This window comes from Cornus florida, unplaced genomic scaffold (genome assembly GCF_030987335.1).
Source record: "Cornus florida cultivar Cherokee Brave unplaced genomic scaffold, ASM3098733v1 CherokeeBrave_3.0.0_Hap2_Chr10, whole genome shotgun sequence".
NCBI lineage: Eukaryota > Viridiplantae > Streptophyta > Magnoliopsida > Cornales > Cornaceae > Cornus > Cornus florida.
Window position 1 is genome coordinate 26926623 of NW_026775580.1, and position 18820 is coordinate 26945442.

Below are 18820 nucleotides of genomic sequence, written 5' to 3' on the forward strand. Positions count from 1 at the left end.
TGTGGAGCTTAATAATCACAGTTTGGCTAGTTAGTCGCAATTTTATTTTATTTTGTTTTCTATTATAGTGTTGTTACTCATGGTAACATTGTGAAGTATGGACAAATTGCCCGATTTCTAACGCTTTTACAATGCCAGTGATGCTAAATGCTTACAAAAGTGAGGCTTAAAACATAGAGATTTCATTATCCTCTTTAAATATAGCCTCACTTTGGTAAATATTTACCATCAGTGCCATTGTGGAGTGAGGGCACATTGCCTTACGGTAAATTTGGAGACCATTGGTGCCATTGTGAAATTAGGGGACACATTGCCCCCACAATGGCAATGGTAGTGATTGTAAATTTTTGTCAAAATGAGAGTATTTATAAGAGTGATAAGAATTAAAAATAAAATAAAAAATAGAAAGGAACACGTGTGATTGGTCACCAATCTCTGCTCGGGCCTGTGGATAGCAACCTCATTGGGATAATAATAGTGTGGATAATATGGGTCCAAAATGGGGACAACGTAATTGCTAATGTAGCACTCTATTTTTCAAAAGTGATAAATCTCTCTATATTATTAAAGTGCTAATGAAAGTCCCCCTTTCTTATGTTTTATCATCATAATATGGGTGTGCATAGCCTTTTGCTAGACATACATATATGTTACTTTTATAATAAATTTACACACGCATTAGTTTTATGAAGATTTAAACTTTCGATCTTTTACTTTCGCTCTTGCAGTGACGGAGCTAGAATTATTAGTTTTTATTTAACTAATATAACAATTAACAATGAGACAGTACTCCAGAAAATAGAAGTGTAGTAATGGCGTTTTAAGAAGAAAAAAAACAAAAGAAGATATAATGAGAGAACTCTGGAGGGAGAAAAAAAAAAAGAGGGTTTGAAGAAGGGGAATGCAATTCTTTTAAGGAATCAAAGGATTTTGAAAAAAAGAAGAAGATATTTTTAGAAAATAAAAATGTTGGCGTGGTCTTTTTTATATGTGTGTGTGTGTGTGTGTATATTTGGCCGGGCCGGCTGCGCCCACAAGCCTACACTGGTCCTTGGTAGTGTCACCTTGGTATCATTCTTTTGAACTTCTCGCTCCATCTTAAAGGGGTCAGCCCTAGCTAGACAAGTTGTACAGTGGTTTGGTGAAGCTTGTATGCCTGTCAATCTTTAAACTGAAAGAAACACAGACATTTCATGCCCCCACAGGTCCATAGTTCTTAAATTTTAGCAATGAAGCAAATACACTGATACAAATTAGCATGTTATGACAGGTTTTGTTATGTAGAATTTGACCAATTATGGAATTTAAAAGATAAAAGAGTATAGAAAAATTAAAAGGCATTGTTCAATATGTTCAATACGTATGCAAATAAATCTACAAGGCTCAAAAAAGTCTAAAACAGAGACCCACCTCCTCCGTGCATGTCTTATAATTTAATGGTTCTGATGTGACTATTTGTCATAGGATGGAGTGAGAAAAGAGTGGAAGCGAAAAAGAATTGAACGAGGAGCTGTATGAGGTAAAGTCTCACGTACAATTTTGTAGAGTGACAGTAAAACTAATTTATCTGTCAACTTTAGGTAAGGCCGAGTTTGGTTACATCATAGACGCACATAAATCATTTTACAGAAAGTTCAGTGCAGTGATAAAGGGATGCATGTGCAAATGTACTAGTTTAGTTACATCTTTAAAAAAGAAAAAAAAAACAAATTAAATAGATTGATAACAAACATAACACCTACACAACGCATATAAGATAATCCACATATTTGTACTCAAAATTTCTACAAAATGAAATATATTCTCCATACCATGGACAAGAAATAAAATCTGAAATGTAGTCCACAATTCTTGATGGGAGCTAATTATGTAACAATTCTGCTAATACACAACACAACAGAGTTTTTTTATGACAACAATTAATAAAACTAAAAAGAAATAATGCTGCTACACAATGCAAAATCCATATCATGAAATTGCATATATAGAACTTGTAATCAACATACAAAAGACACCGGCCATCTGATCATAGAATGTGACAGGGATTGTAATAATGGTCTTCGACAACTGCATACCAGACATTGCATTTCTGACACGTACTTGGAAGAGAAGGAACGACGACCTTTTTCTCATCCTTTTTCTCGTCCTTCTTCTCTTCCTTGGGAGGCCCTATACTCGTAATCTGCGCAGATTTTCTGAACTTCCTCACCTTTTTAATGATCCTTACTGGATCAGCTTCGCCAATTACCGTCACTGTATTTTTTGGTGGGTCAAGAACGATAGAATTTATCCCTTCTACGGTTGAAATTAACTTCATCACTTTTGTTCTGCACTTGGAACAAAGTAGATCCACTGACACAACTGTTTTCTGCAACAAAAAGAGAGTCAGGTTCCACAGGTACTTTTTCTGAGCTCAGAGAAGAAAAAATTCTATGCCACAAACAAATGCGCTGAAAAAGTACGGCAAAGTGTCAGCGCAAGAAGCAAAATGTCAGAAGAATGGGCAGTCATAAAACACATGCATGAGGAGATAAATAATAAAAAAAATAAACATTCAGAGACAATGAAACATTATTGAACATGAAATAACCTTTGACATGATATGGAGAGAATTATACTGATTATATTGTGAGAAATAGGATGCAGGAAGTTGCTCTGGTGATCATAGATATGGAGATACTATTTATAAACTGCTCTCTATCCCTGAATTTGTTTGATTATGTTATCAGATAATATTTATGTAACAACCGTGTTAGGAGTTCCCCTTGTGTAACTTGACAGAACATTGGTAATAAATGTACTGACAGTGTTGGTTACTAGAAATAAAAGTCAGTCAGAAGGTTCTTCATTGGATCACCTAACACCTTCCCTATGCATTTAAGATGGAGTTACCCCCACAACCCCCACTCCCCAAACTCTCTCTCTCTCTCTCTCTCTCTCTCTCACACACACACACACACACACACACACACACTTACACTTTAATCCTAGGCCAAAAACATGGTTTCATCAATGTCTGTTTAAGAGACAAGGCATGCAATAATTTTAGACAGGTGAGACAATTGTCTTTTATTTAAGAGACGCTCATATTTCTCATTTCTTAAATAAGAAATTTATTTTCTAATTTCACAAAGGTATATATACCTTTGCTGACATACATTGTAGTATATTTCAAGTTGATTAAGAAACTCCAGCTGGTAACAAATTAATATGAAACATGAAGTAGCTAGTCAAGGTATGTTAATCAGTAAAATGAGCTTTCTGAACAAACCAAGATTTCGTACAGACATTCTGGCGTGGCTCTCACTAAATGGCATTTCGCAGAAGGTATATATAGGTTGATATAGCATACTGTCCATGCCATTGCACATGCATGTACCGGGAAAAGATTGACTTTAAATTCAGTTTTTGTGGGTGTGGTGTTCAGCTTAGTGGGGCCAACTTTTTTGTTCAGCTAGTTTTCGACGTCCTTTTGAACGTACCCAAACCTCTATATAAAGAGGTTTTACTTTGATCCTCGTGAATGAGATACCTTTAATTCACTCTTACTGGGAGGGGTGTTCAGCAGAATGGGGCCAGCTCGACCCACTTCCTGTTGCTTTTTGCTTTGATACCATTTTCTGACTTTGCTCTGACACTACTTTGTTGGAAATAGTGGACTAGACAAACAAATATAATTCACTATAATTTGGAAAAGAAATGATATGGAGGAATACTTGGAAAATTATATTATTCCACTTCTACTCACTTAAAAAAGGTATAGTACATGAGTTTATATAGGCTCTAAGATATATGTAACCAATTACATTTCAATACCCAATTACACCCACTATTCCCACTAACATGATATTTAGTAGGTATAACTCCCACTAACATAACCATTTAGTCTTAACTCTCATTACCCTTGGTTTTACACAACCTTCATCATCACACTAACTCTCATATACTAATTCTCATTAAGATAATTTACTACCTACTAACATGCTAAATGTCCACATACACTATGTAAGACAAATATTTAAAATGATTAATTAAATACCAAAATCAAGTTTATTTTTCAAAACCCCCCTTTAAACTTGATTTTGTAACTTGAAAAACCTTCTTATTAATCTTGGGGTTTGATCAAAGGTTCGATGGTTGATCTTCAATTCCACCTCCTTCAATAGCTTCAATCTTCTTGGCCATTTCCATTGATGTGTAGGGCCTGTGAAACTTCTTCAAATGCTTGAATAATGCCTTCTTATAATCAACCTTTATCTTCTTCACATGGGCGCACCATTTGTTTTCTCTCTACTTGAATTCTTGAAACTTCTTGAACTTCTTATGTGTTTCTTCTTTGGAATAAAAAAATAACTCCATATTCACCCAACCTGTGTCAGTTACCAAATTCTCCGAACTATCTGAAAATGTTAACTCAGCAACTTGAACTTTTGCCTCTTCTTTAGCACTTGCTTCTTCTAAATCTTATATTTTCACTTCATTCTCCTCCACTTTTTCAATCTCTTTTATAACACCTTTTCTTACCTCTTCCTCATTCACCATTTCAAATTCTCCTTCAACTTTTGAATCTCCAAAATCTTCAACTTCATTTGCATGATACACCTCTTCATTCTCCACAACTTTGTCTTCAAGACTTTCATAATCATCTTTCGTAAACTCATCATCCTCAAAGCATTGTACCTAATACTCTATGGGTAGTGATTCACCTCTATGATTGGAAACGATGGTCTCGAGCATCTTCCAAACACAACTTGGAGTTTTGGACTCTCCAAAATACTCCAAAATTTCTTGATGTATTGCCTTTTGCAACACTACCAGTGCCTTCTCTTTTTTCTTCACACGAATCGTGTTGGACATGCCATTCTTTGGCTCTTTTCCAACATCCCACAAATCACATGCTTTGAGGTATGAAGTCATGATGATTCTCATTTTCTTGTAATTAAAGAACATCATCTTCTCACTGAGACAATACATTTTCCCCTCTTCATCATCATCAAGGAAAAACATGTTTTTCTCAAAAAGTTGAACCTTCTAGGATCAACTTTGTCAGGCCTTTAGGATCGTCTAGTCTCTGAACATGAAACCTTGGCTCTGATATGGAACCTGGCTCTAAACATGAAATCTGGCTCTGATACCACTTTGTTGGCTTTTGCTCTAATACCACTTTCTGACTTTTCTCTGATACCACTTTGTTGGAAATAGTGGGCTAGACAAACAAATATAATTCACTATAATTTGGAAGAGAAATGATAAGGAGGAATACTTGGAAAATTATATTATTCCACTTCTACTCACTTAAAATAGGTATAGTACATGAGTTTATATAGGCTTTAAGATATATGTAACCAATTACATTTCAATGCCCAATTACACCCATTATTCCCACTAACATGATATTTAGTAGGTATAACTCCCACTAACATAACCATTTAGTCTCAACTCTCATGACCCTTGATTTTACATAACCTTCATCATCACATTAACTCTCATATACTAATTCTCATTAAGATAATTTACTATCCACTAACATGCTAAATGCTCACATACACTATGTAAGACAAATACTTAAAATGATTAATTAAATACCAAAATCAAGTTTATTTTTCAACACTTCTGCCTCTTTTAAAAGTCCTTTCGGAAACTTTGATCTTGTGTGTGCAAGAGATAGAGAGAGAGACTTTTTATAGTTGGGGGGCATGTTGAGCTCAAATGGCGTTGCCAACACCACTTCTAACTATTGGATCACAGCAACAATTCTTCCAGACCAATTTAAATTCTCAAACTTGGCCTGTGTAACCCTTTGCCTTTCGTTTGCTGTTTTGGAACCAAAACCTCAAACTTTGGAATCCTGCATACATGATTGATTACATGCTCTATCAACGTTGACAGCAACAGTTCTCTAAATTTGCGCCATGACTCAAAAGTGACGAATTTCCTCGATCCTACCATGTTCTTTTTAAATGTTTTAAGAAATGGAGAATCTTCATGCTTAGACTACATATATACAAACACATATACTGTCTCACAATGCATTAACTTACAGCTTTGATCAGATAAATAAACATTCTGAGCTTCAAAAGAAGATTTACACATTCAAACATACTTGTCTAAATACCATTTATCTCGTATACATGCTAAGAGCAACAATAAGTTAATTTTAAAAAGAATAAGAATCGAATAAGAATCATTTAGTTCACAAATGTTCTGGGACTCTCGCACATCAAAGATGCTTCAAACTGAAGGGCGTCTAAAATTTAGTACCCCAACATTAATCTCTAATTTGATTTAGCACACTATACCACCCTCTACAAGTTAGAAAGTCCAACTCAACATGAATGTATAGAATACAACGGCATAAATTCAATGAAGGAGGGGACTTGATGGAACGACGGAAGCTTCATTCAACAGAATATACGACTGATACAAGCACATTTACAACATACCAAGTATATGATAAGTATAGTTTCTAAATACCAAGGTTTAAACACTAGTTGTGTCACTGGATGTTGGCTTAAGAACTAGATTTTGTCAACAAAATATAAATCAATCTACTTGTTATTCAGTACCACATATCACTTTTACTCACCAAGGTTCAAATTCCAGCTGTATAAATAAATAATTGCATGTGGGCTTGGGATGGAGAAGTACTGAAGTAGTTGATATATCACTTTCCTAGCAGTGGAGGTAAAGTCTGATGTGTCTCTTATTCCTTGTCTCCAATTATTACGCACCTATGACTACATGCACCAAGGTAAAAATTACATAAGCACATTTAATTGTGTGGCATATCTTATTTTGAGCAATATGTCATATGCGTGTCAATACTAATGTTATATACATAAATCTAATATAAAGCATGGGAAAAAGGAAATCGAGTTATTTCAGAGATGGTCACAGTTAATCATTTGTTAATTAAGATATATCTGAATCAGACGGGTCAATCCAATTAAGTCAGTCAAACAAGTTGATCCATGATCCAGCAATCAAAATGGGTTGACAGCAGTAGGTTCTGATAACTACGCCTCTAACAGTCAGGTCAGGAATCACGACTCAAGCTTTCACAGCCAAAGGGAATATCGAATCAAGTTGACTTCCAATTCCGATCTTACTGTAAAACTTTATAATACCCTTCTCGTCTTCTGATAAGAGAGGATCAGAGAACCAAACAGTACATAAAACAAAAAATCAAGACCTACTTATTATTATGTTAATTTTTTCTTCTCATTTTGACTTTACAATAATTCTTTTAACCTACTTTAAACAAGTCAGCAACAATTGTCATTTGTCAACTACAATAATCAAGTTATTTGATTCCTTGTTTTGCCCAGGATAAGTCTGAAATTATTTCCTTTTCCTCCTCCATTTTTCCTTGCAATTGGTTATTTTATTATGACACATAATGGAGAAGAGGGTAAATTTTGCTTCAAAAACATTGATATTTGTATTAGAAGTTTTCATGTATAAGTTGTGACAGATTAGGACCAAAATCCTAGGCTCAAATTAGAGTACGCACAAGGCCATGATCCTGGAGGGGGGTGAATGGGTTTTATTTGCCACTGCTTTTAACGACTATTTGAATTTGAAACAGAAATAACATAAATTAAAAAATCATCTAACTAGAAAGCAAATAAATTAAACCATTCATCTTGGTCAATAACATGCAAGAGCATAAAAATGAAGCAGACAACCACAAGATGAACACATATTTTCACATGGAAACTCCAAGGAAACAATCACGAGACCTAATCAAGAAAGATTAAATCCGCTATTTGAAAAGATATTATAACTAGGTTCCCAAACCCTAGAAATTACCTAGTTACCTCTTGACACAAGTCCGCTCCTTGTGCAATCCGCTTATCTTTTAGCAAATTGATCTCCATGGCCGGTCATCCAAGCTTTATGTCACTATGAGTGATTGAGCTTTGTTGTGGATTAATACGTTCTGTGGCCAAAGTCACTTGACGGGTATGACAAAGTCAGGAAGACAATTAAATTTCTGAGTTATGAAATTTCAAAATGCATTGAGGTGTTATCTGTTGACACTGATTCTAGAGTTGACTCTATTCAGATAATATTTGTGAGTAAAGATGGGCGCTGATGAGCATCCACCTTTGCTAAGAAATACGTGGAGCGACCTTCTTCTTCTTCCCTTCTCTACCTATAACATTGTTTGAATCAACAACTAGAAGATGTGGGAGTATTCTTAGATGAAGTTTGGTCCCGCAAGCAAGGTTGTTGAGATAGGGATCTCGTGATGAAATGAGGGTTTTTAGGATCGGATCAACATTTGTATGATCCTACAAAATCAGGAAAATAAAATCTAATAATATTCATAGCGCAAGAATTTGTAGGAATACACCATGAAAAAGCCTAAAAGTCATAAAATATAAAACAAGACAAATATTTGGAACAAAAACTCCTAAGAGGTCTCCCCAATAATTTGGAGCACATTAACCCCCATATAAATAAAATATAAAATTGTATATTGCATGAAAAAAATCAACTTGCTAGGTAAATAAGACATATGTTGGTTAATTTCATCACAAAAGTTTGAATATGTATTTTTATTTAACTTTTAGATAGTATTTTTAGAAGTTCATTGGAGTTAGTAGGTTACTCCCATGGAATATTTGGAAATTGAAGCAACAGTCAAGAGTAAAAAGATATATTCAAATATCCATATATTCAATCACCGATTAGCATTCATCTTTTCATGCATTTATGCATATGGTTGCCCGGTTGGTTAAATGCTATTAATGAGAATAGTAATTCACTATCCTTAACAATAGGTCCCGGAGACTTTTTTGGTTCATCATGCTATTGCTCTAGGTTTACATACAACTACATTGATTTTAGTAAAAGGTGCTTTAGACGCACGTGGTTCCAAGTTAATGCCAGATAAAAAGGATTTCAGTTATAGTTTTCCTTGCGACGGTCTGGGACGAGGCGGTACTTGTGATATTTTGGCTTGGTAGTGTTTCTTAAATTTCATGATTTAATGCATGAAATCCTTTTTGAAGTGCATAAATATGTTTTTGGAATGTTCCTAAATTAAAATCCTAATGCTACATGGACTAGGCACTTTGATCGACAGATGCATCGAAGCCCGCTGATCATGTGTCAACTGATAATAATTGCAAAAATTAGTTTTCGAATAAAAATGAATCTCTTTTTAATCTAATCTCTATAGGCTTCCAAGTACTATATAAAGACCTTATGTATTCAAAAAACCAATGCAAACTATGTTTAATTATCTCTGAGCATGCATAAAGCATATAAAGCATCCTTGAGTGAACTCTAGATTTTCTTTCATATATCATCATTACATTAGATGGTGTAGTATGTCTTCAGATGTTGATTAGTTAATTTGTTGTGCTAATGTGAAAATAATAATAATAATAATTTCTCAGCTTGAAGCTAGAAAAGCAACCAGGCTTCATATAGCTTCATGATGGCAAACTGGATCACCTATTCCAGCCTCCTGATAATTGGCAAAACTTAACCATGCCCACTAATCTCACGATGGGCCAAGATAATGGTAGTGTGTTTTTATCAGTTCCTAGGCATTAAATGAGATAACAATGAGATGAAACTTATGCTTACAAGTCCAAGGTAAAACTGAAGCCATCCCAGGCTATGATATAGCAGCAGAAAATTTACAAGAGTATTACAAATCTAGGAAATTTTTTTGAGGAGAAAAAATAAGGAGAGAGGAATTCCTTACACTGCTGTCCATTACCAGCAGAATTTCCAGTCTGAAGTATTTTCCACGGTGGCTGATTGATCTCCGTGTATGGTACCATAAGTCCCAATCCTTGCAGATTTTTGTGTCTGGATGAAGCTCCATTTTGAACTTCTGAGTGTAGCAGCTCACTATCTGCTGGTCTAATTCATAATAGTGTTCCATCTTCTTCAAAGGTTCCATATCCAGATCAAATAAAGATGCCTAGAAAATTATTAGAGAGATATCAATAACAGTGAGAAAAGACACTGCAATTAAGAAACTCGGATTCAAAGTTAGAAATCTACTAATTTAATAACTTAACAACTTATAGCAGTCTTCTAGTGTTTTCTAGCACTTCTATATAGATGAACTACAGAGTAGACTACGAAGACATCAGGAAATAAATGCCACCTTGTGTATGAACTTATCTTTTATGATAAATCACCAAGTATATGAACAAGAAAGAGCATTTTAACTTCAGTATTTCAACAATTTTAAACACCGCCACCAAAATGCAAACAGTTCATTAGTATCAAACATAAAATCATCTGCTATAATTTTTTTTATTATTTCCAATCAGTTAAATTTAAGAACAGTACGGGATTGTAAGATTACAAAGATCTTGCTCGATTTTTGGTGACAATGAAAAATTAATTCAATACAAAAGGCTTCCAAATTGATATGGCTGAGTAATTTCATTTCCATGTGATGCCCAAACACTTTCCGTTTTGTTTGATACCAGCCACACACATTGACTGTTTGTAGAATATGTAGAAGGGCAGTGTACCTTGTATTCAAAACCTTGATAGGTTGACTCTAACAACGCAACACTATATGGAGATCCCTGACCTGTATCTTCCTGGGGTCTAAAGCTGATCATCATACTCAAGTCCTTCGCAGTGGCAGCTATCAAGTAGTTCCTCACGATCTTCAAGCTTTCATCCAAAGAAATTGAGTGCAAAGAGGTATATCTACCTGATAGTTTGTCGTCACATGAATTCTTACATATCATACAAGGCTGAGAGATGATGTCACAATACGCATGAATTGCTCCTTCTATGTCAAAAGTATCAAGTTTCTGGACTTCAAGGACCAGATCTAATAAGCTTGATTTAAAAACTGCCTCAGCAACAACCTGCAGAAAGTTTGTTGTACGCAGCCCATCATCTGCCTGAATGACACATTTGAGTACATCTTCAAATGCTTTGCCAATCATACAACTAGTACTGTCCATGCCACCACCTAAGCCCCCAAATACGAGGGCACCGTTCAAGAATACACGGAAATTGTTCTGAGGGGTAACAAAGAGAGCCTTAATTGCCTTATGCACTCTGTCCTTGGATCCAGAAAACATATCCAGAGGATCATATTCGCTTATTTCTGATACCTGAGACAGTTTGAAGCATGTTTGAGCAAAAATCAAACTTAAGCAACAAAATTAATGCTAAAAGTGGAATGTTTGGTTTACAACGATTATGTTGAATTTTTATATGACATTAAAGATTTTTTTTTTTTTGATAAGTAAAGTAGTATAGAAAGCGCTCAAAAGGGAACGCGTCCCTAGAAAACACAGAGGCTGAAGCCAAAGCCAGAAGAGGGATCCTAAGGCCCAAAGGCCAAGAAATCAACAATCTCCTCTATAGATGTACAATATATGCCCAAACCCCAACTAAAAATGAAGCTAATAATACGGAATTTCAAAGTTCCTACGGGAGACCTCCCCAACAAAAGATCTGTTATTTCGCTCCTTCTAAATGCACCACCAAACACTTAGAGGAGCTACCCTCCAAAAAAGACGAGCGTGAGAACCCACCCCACACCCTCTCCAAGAGTCAATCAAACCTCTCGCCGTCCAGGGCTAACCCACTACACTCCAAACAAGCTAAAGATCAAACTCCAGCAGTCGTGAGCCACACGGCAATGTAACAAGTGATCCACTGACTCACTGTCCTTCTTGCACATGCAACACCAATTAACTGTAACCTGCCTTCTCCTTCTGAGGTTATCAAGTGTCAAAAATTTTGCCCCAAGCTGCAGTCCAAACAAAAAAACCACTTTGAAGGGAACCTTCAAACGCCACACCGTTTTCCAAAGGGAAATCAGTCCCTCAGAAACCCGAGAGGCAACAGAAAAAGGACCGAACCTCAAATCTCCCCCTGAATAGATGGCACCCAATAGAGGGAATCTGGGCCACCACCATCCAGCGTCTTTCTATACAGGAGATCAAAAAAGTCATAAACATCGTCAAATTCCCAATCATGAAAATGTCATTGAAAACGCACATCCCAAGTAATCTTTCCTTATCAAGCCGATAACAGTCAACTACCCAAGCATGTTTATCCACATCAATCCTAAAGAGCCTAGGGAACAAACAAGCTAATGGATGCTCCCCACACCAAATGTCCTCCCAAAATCGAGTGTCCCTACCATCTTGAACTTCGAATCTGATGAGTTTCGAAAACTCATCCTAGCCCTTCCGAATGAATTTCCAAACCACCAGGTGATGTAACCACATAGGAGCACCACCCAACTCTCTCCTCCACAAAGTAGCAAGAGATGACCCTCTTCCATAATCGATGTTGCTCCCCTCCAAATCTCCAAAGCCACTTCCCTAGGAGAGCCTTATTAAAAGGAATCACCCTCCTAATACCCAAACCACCCAACTGGATAGGCCTGCACACTTACTCCCAACGAACAAGATGGTACTTAAACTCATTCCCCACCCACCCCAAAGGAAGTTCAGTTGAATCCTTTCAATCCTTTTAGCCACGGTGGCTGGGATCTAAAAAAGAGAGAGAAAGTAAGTGGGAAGACTCGCCGATGTGCTCTTCATAAGGGTGACCTTCCCGCCCTTCGAAAGATACTGCTTCTTCCACCCATCAAGTCTCTTCTCAAACCTCTCAACCACAGGGTCCCATCCCCCTACCCTTCTCGACGGTGAACCCAAAGGCAAGCCTAAATAAGAAATGGGGAAAGAGGAGATCCCACACCCAAGCACTGTTGCAAGCTCAGCAATGTTATGCACCTCCCCCACAAGGACTAACAAACTCTTCCCTACGTTCACTTTTAGACCCAATACAGCCTGAAAGCAAACTAAAACACATCTCAAATATCTCATCTGGGACACATCTGCATCACAGAAGACAAATGTATCAACTGCAAATAACAAATGGGAAACCTTTATCTGATGATGTGAGTCTCTACCCACCTTGAAGCCCCTAATGAATCCCAAATCCACTGCCCTCCTCATCAATCTGCTAAAAGCCAACATAACAATAATGAGCAAAAAAAAGGAGAAAAAGGGTCCCCTTGTCTCAAACCCCGAGAATTGTCAAAGAAGCCAGACGGAGCCCCATTCACCAACACCGAGGAATCTCACTAACGAAATGCAAAACTCGATCCACCTCCTCCATTTCACCCCAAAACCTAGCCTCTCCATCACATAAAGCAGAAAACTCCAACTAACATGGTCGTAAGCTTTCTCAATATTAAGCTTACAAAGAACTCCCGGAACACCACTACTCAACCTACAATCCACACACACACTAGCAATGAAGGTTGAATTCAAGATCTGCCGACCCCCAATGAAAGCATTTTGAGATTCCGAAATAACTCCATCAAAAACATCCCTCAACCTCGAGGCAAGGACTTTAGCTATCAGCTTGTACAAACACCCCACCAAGCTAATAGGTCTAAAATCCTTCACATCAGCAGCTCCACCCTTCTTGGGAATGAGAGCAATAAAAGTAGTATTCAAAGATTTCTCGAACCGCCCAAAAGAATAAACCTCCTGGAATGTCCCCATCACATCACCCTGACCACCTCCCAACTTTCCAACAGGAACCTCATAGTGAAACCATCCGGACCCAAGGACATGTCACCATTACAACTCTTCAGCGCCTTCAAAACTTCCTCTTCGGAGAAAGGAACCACTAGACCCTCCCTATCCATATTTGAAATTTGAGTCAAAAAGCAAGCCACCAAGTCTAGGTCTCCAATTGTATGTCTCAATGTAGTGTACAGTCTCTGATAGTACGAGACAATCCCTATGCACACCTCCTCCTCCTTACATTGATCCACACCATCAACACAAATCCACCCAATATGATTACCCCTCCTGTGAGCATTAGCCAACCTATGAAAGAATTTTGTATTGCGGTCACCCTCTTGGAGCCATAACACTTGTGACTTCTGACGCCACAATACCTCCTCCAAAGTAGCAATCTCCGCAAACTCTGCTTGACACTCCACCCTCCACCTCCTCTGAGCCTCGACAATACCACCCAAACCTTCCAACCTATCGATCTCTGCAAGGCCCTATTCTTTCTCCACTCCAGATTCTCAAACACCTCCTTATCCACCTTTTAATCTCAGCCTTCAAGAACCAAAGCTTTCCGGCCAAAATAAAGCTCGAAGTGCCGACCACTGAAGCCTCCTCTCACTAAGAACGGACTTTCCCCTGCTAGTCCTCTACCCTAAGCCACGTGTTCTCAAAACCAAAAGGAGTGCGCCGGGAACTCATCCCTCCACAATCCAAAACCAACGGAATATGATTTGATGCCGATCTGGCTAAAGCTACCTGTACCACATCCGGAAACCGCTCCTCCCAATCCCCAGAAACCAAGAATCTATCCAGCCAAGAAAGTGTACCATCCTCCCTGCCACTAGCCTAAGTGAAACATACACCCTCCATTGGCAAATCAATAAGGTGATGGTCGTCAATAAAGTCTGAAAACTACTCCATAGCTGAAGACCACCTTCCTCCTGAAGATCTCTCTGACGGGGATCTCATCACGTTAAAGTCCCCACTAACACACAATGGAAGGGCCCACAGACCCCTCACAACACCGAGCTCGTGCCACAGAACGTGTCTCTCCCTATCCTCCACCAGGGGCCATACACACCAGAGAAAAGCCCACCTAAAACCATCCTCCTCCATAACAAAAGCACAGGAAATAGAGAATCTTCCCCTCCAAACATCCATCCACCCTTGACACCCATTTCTTATCCCACATGACAAGGATACCCCCTGAAGTCCCAACAGCCTCCAAAGCTTCCCACTCAACAAATCTCCCGCCCCAAAGGCTTATCACTACCTTATCCGATAACAAAGCAATCTTTGTCTCCTGCAAACAAACCACATGTGCCCCCCACTTCCTCACTGCCACCTTCACCACCTTCCTCTTATCCGGGTCATTAAAACCACATACATTCCACGAAATGATTCTAAACTTCATAAGAAAACAATGGTGCTCCCCTCCCCTTTACTCCTTCCTCTACCCCTCTCCCTCACCACCCCCTCCTTTCCCTTATAATTGACATAGCAAATGAGATCCATACCTCCCTCTCCCCTCTCCAAGTAGAAGAACTCTTTCTAGAACTTCTCCTACCCCTATTTGTTTCCTTCTTCAACCCCACACCCCTCCCCTCCATCGTCTCCTTAAGGATCATCAAAGCGTGTTCCTCCTTTCCTTCAAAAGAGGCCCAATAACTCATTTCTCAGCCCAATATTATCCATGACCCATTCCTTCCCTTGATCACTGAAGCACTGTTTAACAATTAACAAACCCCCCACCACCCCAAGTCCCTTCCGAAGGCATCATAGCCAGCGGCTCAACAAAACCCAAATCAGAAGAATCTGCCCCATCCCATGTTAAGGCGTCAAAAGGCCATTCCCGCTGCTCCGACCTCACACTGCCTTCATCCCATCCCAACCCTTGCTCAGAATCATCACAAGACAACCAATCAATGGAACTGCTCCTACCCCCCACCAGATTGTCAACCTGAGAGTCCGGGCCAATACACACCTTCTCGCCTACCTGCAATCTGTGTTTCTCAGTTCTGGCAACAACACCACTGCCGACTTATCATTAAGGGTGATGCAAATGTCCCCTACCAACACAAACATCGGTCTTCTCATTACACACATCTTCTCTAATAGTTGGTGAGCTTGGTTCAGTCCTCCCAGCAGGTCGGAAAATGGGAGACGGACCCTCCTCCCTTCTACTCTGATTTGCAATTGTAGAAGACGGCCCCCACAAGAAAAAGATGAAGCAGAGTGAGAGAAAGAAGACCTACCCACAATGGAACCATCAACAACAACCTCTTTTGCACACCATTTTTGTTTAGCTGCTCGCGACCATTTACGATGACTGGGTCGGGGGTGACGACGAAGAACATCAGAATTCAGATTAGCTGCAGACGGTTCGTGTATCTTTTGAACCTGTCTTGAGTTGGAGTCCTTTTTAAATGGGCCTAGCCTGGGCTCACCCCCTGTTTGACCCAACCTATCAAAACAATCAAAAGCTTCTTTAGAAACCTAAAGTGGCCCAAATCTGTTCGTGTTAGTCCAATCCAGCCCAGAGCAGATATTCATATCACCAGTCTCCTTTAGACGTAGCCCGCGAGTGTTAGGCCCAGCCTTAGGGCCCTTGGAGGAAAGGCCCGATAAATGAGTAGTTGGTGGAGACCCATTTCTGTTGTAGTTGTCGTATCCTCTCATTTTAAATAAAGGCCCACGAAAACCAGACCCAACGTTGCCTCCATTGTCGGAGGAGCTATTACAGAAAGCGAAACTCTGAAAGCAATCCATTCATCCTCCACAATCACAAAATCTGGGACAAATCCACCATCTTTGACCACAACAACAAACTTGTCTGGATCGATCTTCTCATCCTTCTCTATCCCAACGAAACCCCCACACTTCTCACCAATAGCTTCTGCCAGAGAATCTCACCAAAGATGCAAGGGAAGGCCGTAGACTAAGATCCGGCAGAAACCCTCCTCCTTCAACACACAAGTACATCCTGCTCTGTACCCCTAGTTGTCAAGCATGAGAAAGGCATCTCCCAACTCCCTTTGTCCATACTCCAAAATCCTCTCTGTTGCCTGTCAATATGGAACGCAGAACAAGACCAAGGAGTCCGGCAACGCAAAAACCTCAACCCCACCCTCCACCTTCCAGCACGATGAGGCCCAATCAGAAATCTTATATACAACCTACCTCTTTATCAAACCAACCCCCAATTCCCTAAAATACATACAAATACACATACATACATATATATATGTGTGTGTGTGGCTTTGCCATAAGCAGAAATATTAGAGGGTAGGAGAACATTACCTCTTTCTGGATGCATTTTAAATCGTGATATATTGCTTTTAACTGCATTTCCTTCTGCTATGAATCTTGAAATTGGAAGAAATCCACATTTGGGCTGTGCTTTATGGAAACAACAATGAGAATGGGAATGAAAGAAAGAAGTAACATAATTATAGTTATACATTAATTATTCCTAGAAGAACAAACATTAACAACACTCTGAAGAGAAAAAATGAAACAAACACATCAGTTAAGGTGAAGCACCTTTATCCCAAGTGACATGCAGAATTCTCCTTCACGATTACCTGAAGCAAAGAAAGTAATAATATATTATGATACAACTCTTAAACAGATTGTTTAAGAATATGAACTAGTTTTCAATCATAATATTACATGACAAAAATCCCTTGGTTTATGGTAAAACTAATTACTTTCTATATTTGTTACTGAACATTTCAAAAAAAAAAAAACACAAATCGACGATCGTGTGCATAAATTTCCCCATAAAATCCATAGCCTTGCTTCTTCCTAACTCATATCATATAACAATCAATGACTAACTAAGTCACACCATGAGAATCACGCAAGACTTTTTCAACAACTCAATAAGGGTACTCTATCCTATATAAGCCCATATCTTCAAATTTTCCATAAGTTATTGTCTTTTCAACCTTAACCAAAATCTTCTACCATCTTTTCACAAGGGTCCGTTTGGTTAGACAGAAATGTTTGATAGAAAGTGAAAGTGAAAGTGAAAGAAAGTGAAGGGAAGGAAAAGAAAATCAAGTTTCCATCATGCATTTAGTTAGAAATAAATTTTTTCAAGAAAGTTGCGAGAAAATATTGCTTTGTGAGTTTGGAAAGCATGAAAGTGAAAAGAAAGTGATTGTAATCACCAAAACTACCCAGATTACTTTGTGCTCTTTTGACACTATCCTATCTCCTGAATTTTGAACAAAATTGAAATTTCAAGTTCAAGAATGAAACAATGAACATTATATTATTTGTCTTCTAATGTTTAATAGTTGCGGTTAATATACATATATAATAATAATAAATTTTGCTCGGAAAAATCTTGAGGATAAAATGTTGAAGTTAATATATATATTTTTTGTCAAAGAAAAAAGAAAAGAAAAAGTTAAGTCTAAACGAAATAAAATACTTAGAACTAAAATATTTTGGTACATCTAATATACTTAGAGTCCTAAAGTTGAGAGAAGTCTATGTTTAAAAAAGTACAAGTATGAATTAAATTGTAATTTCAAAACTTGTATACATAGAGAAGAAATCAACGAACACTAACCCTAGTTTTTCACCCAACACTCTGCTCATAAATACTTAGATTTATATATAGATATATATAAGCATGTATGTATATATCACTCTCAATCATTATTAATTATGGAAGGAAAAAAAAAATTAATTTTGTATGCACATATAAAAATATAAACAATTAAATTAGTATTACATGATCATATAAGCTATTTACAAAACAAGGAAACTCACCTATTCGTCAAGTCTGGGGAGAAAGTGGAGGGGGGTGACATGGGCATAACAAGAAACTAAGATATGAAGGCACCAATTTTGCTTGAAAGTAAAATTTCCCTGCATTTGATGCGAGAAGCATTTTGAGGAAAATTATGCAGTTGCAATAATTTTAATGAAAGAATTTTCTCTTTCACTCTAACCAAACTCATAACAAATTTAAATATTTTCTGTTTCTTTTCCTTTTTATCCACTTCATCCTAACCAAACAAACCCTAAATGACTCCGATGATGCTCAAAAGGTGCTTTATCTTTGAGTTTCTCACGCTTCTTAGAGCAGTCCCATATAGAGAAGACTAGGGCTGCATATGAAGTTGTTATCCGCAAACAACTCAGGCTCAGTTTGTTAAAAGCTTGGCTTAAGCTCATTTTATAAGCTTGTTTGATAAACAAGCCGAGCACAAACAGTGTTGAACTCAGCTCATTATGTTTTGTGAACAACTATGTAG

At 37.9% G+C, this 18820-nt stretch overlaps 1 pseudogene; it reads right to left on the minus strand.

Annotated features, from left to right (window-relative positions):
- Positions 1-1739: 1739 nt before the first annotated feature.
- Positions 1740-18820, minus strand: part of LOC132277448 (inositol-pentakisphosphate 2-kinase-like) — a 40147-nt pseudogene continuing 23066 nt past the window's right edge.